This window comes from Semicossyphus pulcher, unplaced genomic scaffold (genome assembly GCF_022749685.1).
Source record: "Semicossyphus pulcher isolate SPU_LCO1_2020_fin unplaced genomic scaffold, fSemPul1.0.p SCAF_25, whole genome shotgun sequence".
In the NCBI taxonomy this organism is placed as follows: domain Eukaryota; kingdom Metazoa; phylum Chordata; class Actinopteri; order Labriformes; family Labridae; genus Semicossyphus; species Semicossyphus pulcher.
Genome location: NW_027211699.1, coordinates 2,401,012 through 2,407,011, shown reverse-complemented (window position 1 = coordinate 2,407,011; position 6,000 = coordinate 2,401,012).

The window sequence follows — 6,000 nt, the reverse complement described above, 5'->3', positions numbered from 1 at the left end:
GACGCAATAAGACGACACATCAGGAGGACACATCAGGACTACAGGTATAATGACACAGTAAGATGACATCCAGGATGACAGGTATAATGACGTAGTAAGATGACAACCAGGACAACAGGTATATTGACGCAGTAAGACGACACAAAAGGACATCAGGTATAATGACACAGTAAGATGACAACCAGGACAAAAGGTATAATGACGTAGTAGGATGACACATCAAGGCGACAGGTGTGATGACACAGTAAGATGACAACCAGGACAACACGTATAATGACGTAGTAAGATGACAAGCAGGACAACAGGTATAATGACGCCGTAAGATGACAACCAGGACAGACAGGTATAATGACACAGTAAGACGACACATCAGGACGACAGGTATAATTACACAGTAAGATGACAACCAGGACAACACGTATAATGACACAGTAAGATGACAACCAGGACAACACGTATAATGACGTGGTAAGATGACAACCAGGACAACAGGTATAATGACGCAGTAAGATGACACAGAAGGACAACAGGTATATTGACACAGTAAGACGACACATCAGGACGACAGGTATAATGACGCAGTAAGATGACAACCAGGACAACAGGTATAATGACGCAGTAAAACGACACATCAGGACGACAGGAATAATGACACAGTAAGATGACAACCAGGATAACAGGTATAATGACGCAGTAAGACGACACATCAGGACGACACATCAGGACGACAGGTATAATGACACAGTAAGATGACAACCAGGACAACATGTATAATGACGCAGTAAGATGACACATAAGGACGACAGGTATATTGACACAGTAAGATGACAATCAGGATGACAGGTACAATGACGCAATAAGACGACACATCAGGAGGACACATCAGGACGACTGGTATAATGACACAGTAAGATGACATCCAGGACAACAGGTATAATGACACAGTAAGATGACAACCAGGATGACAGGTATAATGACGTAGTAAGATGACAACCAGGACAACAGGTATAATGACGCAGTACGACGACACATAAGGACAACAGGTATAATGACGCAGTAAGATGACACATCAGGACAACACATCAGGACGACAGGTATAATGACACAGTAAGATGACAACCAGGACAACAGGTATAATGACGCAGTAAAACGACACATCAGGACAACAGGTATAATGACGTAGTAAGATGACAACAAGGACAACAGGTATTATGACGCAGTAAGACGACACAGAAGGGCAACAGGTATATTGATACAGTAAGACGACAACCAGCACAACAGGTATAATGACGCAGTAAGACGACACATAAGGACAACAGCTATAATGACGTAGTAAGACGACACATCAGGACGACAGGTATAATGACACAGTAAGATGACAACCAGGATAACACGTGTAAGGACGCAGTAAGACGACACATTAGGACAACACATCAGGACGTCCGGTATAATGACACAGTAAGATGACATCAAGGACAACAGGTATAATGACGTAGTAAGATGACAACCAGGACAACAGGTATAATGAGGTGGGAAGACAACACATCAGGACGACAGGTATAATGACACAGTAAGACGACACATCAGGACGACAGGTATAATTACACAGTAAGACGACACATCAGGACGACACTTCAGGACGACAGGTATAATGACGTAGTAAGATGACAACCAGGACAACAGGTATAATGACGCAGTAAGATGACACAGAAGGACAACAGGTATATTGACACAGTAAGACGACACATCAGGACGACAGGTGTAATGACGCAGTAAGATGACAATCAGGATGACAGGTACAATGACGCAATAAGACGACAACCAGGACAACACGTATAATGACATAGTAAGATGACAACCAGGACAACAGGTATAATGACGCAGTAAGATGACACATAAGGACGACAGGTATATTGACACAGTAAGATGACAATCAGGATGACAGGTACAATGACGCAATAAGACGACACATCAGGAGGACACATCAGGACTACAGGTATAATGACACAGTAAGATGACATCCAGGATGACAGGTATAATGACGTAGTAAGATGACAACCAGGACAACAGGTATATTGACGCAGTAAGACGACACAAAAGGACATCAGGTATAATGACACAGTAAGATGACAACCAGGACAAAAGGTATAATGACGTAGTAGGATGACACATCAAGGCGACAGGTGTGATGACACAGTAAGATGACAACCAGGACAACACGTATAATGACGTAGTAAGATGACAAGCAGGACAACAGGTATAATGACGCCGTAAGATGACAACCAGGACAGACAGGTATAATGACACAGTAAGACGACACATCAGGACGACAGGTATAATTACACAGTAAGATGACAACCAGGACAACACGTATAATGACACAGTAAGATGACAACCAGGACAACACGTATAATGACGTGGTAAGATGACAACCAGGACAACAGGTATAATGACGCAGTAAGATGACACAGAAGGACAACAGGTATATTGACACAGTAAGACGACACATCAGGACGACAGGTATAATGACGCAGTAAGATGACAACCAGGACAACAGGTATAATGACGCAGTAAAACGACACATCAGGACGACAGGAATAATGACACAGTAAGATGACAACCAGGATAACAGGTATAATGACGCAGTAAGACGACACATCAGGACGACACATCAGGACGACAGGTATAATGACACAGTAAGATGACAACCAGGACAACATGTATAATGACGCAGTAAGATGACACATAAGGACGACAGGTATATTGACACAGTAAGATGACAATCAGGATGACAGGTACAATGACGCAATAAGACGACACATCAGGAGGACACATCAGGACGACTGGTATAATGACACAGTAAGATGACATCCAGGACAACAGGTATAATGACACAGTAAGATGACAACCAGGATGACAGGTATAATGACGTAGTAAGATGACAACCAGGACAACAGGTATAATGACGCAGTACGACGACACATAAGGACAACAGGTATAATGACGCAGTAAGATGACACATCAGGACAACACATCAGGACGACAGGTATAATGACACAGTAAGATGACAACCAGGACAACAGGTATAATGACGCAGTAAAACGACACATCAGGACAACAGGTATAATGACGTAGTAAGATGACAACAAGGACAACAGGTATTATGACGCAGTAAGACGACACAGAAGGGCAACAGGTATATTGATACAGTAAGACGACAACCAGCACAACAGGTATAATGACGCAGTAAGACGACACATAAGGACAACAGCTATAATGACGTAGTAAGACGACACATCAGGACGACAGGTATAATGACACAGTAAGATGACAACCAGGATAACACGTGTAAGGACGCAGTAAGACGACACATTAGGACAACACATCAGGACGTCCGGTATAATGACACAGTAAGATGACATCAAGGACAACAGGTATAATGACGTAGTAAGATGACAACCAGGACAACAGGTATAATGAGGTGGGAAGACAACACATCAGGACGACAGGTATAATGACACAGTAAGACGACACATCAGGACGACAGGTATAATTACACAGTAAGACGACACATCAGGACGACACTTCAGGACGACAGGTATAATGACGTAGTAAGATGACAACCAGGACAACAGGTATAATGACGCAGTAAGATGACACAGAAGGACAACAGGTATATTGACACAGTAAGACGACACATCAGGACGACAGGTGTAATGACGCAGTAAGATGACAATCAGGATGACAGGTACAATGACGCAATAAGACGACACATCAGGAGGACACATCAGGACGACAGGTATAATGACACAGTAAGATGACATCCAGGACAACAGGTATAATGACGTGGTAAGATGACAACCAGGACAACAGGTATAATGACGCAGTAAGACGACACATAAGGACAACAGGTATAATAACGCAGTAAGATGACACATCAGGACAACACATCAGGACGACAGGTATAATGACACAGTAAGATGACAACCAGGACAACAGGTATAATGACGCAGTAAGATGACACAGAAGGACAACAGGTATATTGACACAGTAAGACGACACATCAGGACGACAGGTATAATGATGCAGTAAGATGACAACCAGGACAACAGGTATAATGACGCAGTAAAACGACACATCAGGACGACAGGTATAATGACACAGTAAGATGACAACCAGGATGACAGGTATAATGACGTAGTAAGATGACAACCAGGACAACAGGTATATTGACGCAGTAAGACGACACATAAGGACAACAGGTATATTGATACAGTAAGACGACACATCAGGATGACCGGTATAATGACGTAGTAAGACGACACATCAAGGCGACAGGTATAATGACACAGTAAGATGACAACCAGGACAACAGGTATAATGATGCAGTAAGATGACAACCAGGATGACGGGTATAATGACGCAGTAAGACGACAACCAGGACAACACGTGTAATGACGCAGTAAGATCACACATCAGGACAACACATCAGGACGACAGGTATAATGACACAGTAAGATGACAACCAGGACAACAGGTATAATGACGCAGTAAAACAACACATCAGGACAACAGGTATAATGACGTAGTAAGATGACAACATATAACAGGTATAATGACGCAGTAAGACGACACATAAGGGCAACAGGTATATTGATACAGTAAGACGACAACCAGCACAACAGGTATAATGACGCAGTAGGATGACACAACAGGATGACAGGTATAATGACGTAGTAAGACGACACATCAAGGCGACAGGTATAATGACACAGTAAGATGACAACCAGGCCAACAGGTATAATGACGCAGTAAGATGACAACCAGGACAACACGTATAATGACGCAGTAAGACGACACATAAGGACAACAGGTGTAACGACGTAGTAAGACGACACATCAGGACGACAGGTATAATGACAGAGTAAGACGACACATCAGGACGACAGGTATAATGACGCAGTAAGATGACAACCAGGACAACAGGTATAATGACACAGTAAGATGACAACCAGGACAACACGTATAATGACATAGTAAGATGATAACCAGGACAACAGGTATAATGTCGCAGTAAGATGACAACCAGGACAACAGGTATAATGACGCAGTAAGATGACACATAAGGACGACAGGTATATTGACACAGTAAGATGACAATCAGGATGACAGGTACAATGACGCAATAAGACGACACATCAGGAGGACACATCAGGACGACAGGTATAATGACACAGTAAGATGACATCCAGGACAACAGGTATAATGACACAGTAAGATGACAACCAGGATGACAGGTATAATGACGTAGTAAGATGACAACCAGGACAACAGGTATAATGACGCAGTAAAGCATTGTTAGTGGACACAAACCCTTATTAGCATTTATCATGAATAAATGCCAAATATTCTGTACTTATTCACAGTTTTGTTTTGAAAGTTTACAGACCCATTAATTAAATACAAGATTAAACAAAAATAGAATGGAAAAATGAATCCACAATAAAAATAACCATAGGTCGCTTGCCCTAATTTTATTATTGAGGCTGTGCTGCAAACAGGAATTAAATGAATGTTAATGAGTCGTTCAAAATGGAAACACTAGCTCTGCCAGACCAGTCAGTCTTTTTATAGATTTGAGTCCCATGATCCCCCATGTTCATGTTTTGGATGATTGTGGGGGTCGGTAGTTGTAACTCAACACCGATGTCACTGTAAGATTGACTCACTGCTCGCTGACTTATTTAGCCGGCCGATGGACTGTCTGTGAGTCAACAGGACAGTGCAGAAAAGGGTGTCTGTGCTTTCTTAGGATTTCTCTGAGTCGTGAGGCCGACTCTGAAAGAACTGGTTGAATTTCTAAGACAGGAGACCATGACATAAGCAGCAGGTCAGGCTGTGTGATAGTGTGTAATGCTAGCCACCTTATGAATGGCATGGACAAGCAGTGAGGGGATCAGATTGTAAGTGTGTGAAGCAGCTGACTCGAAGCATGGAGAA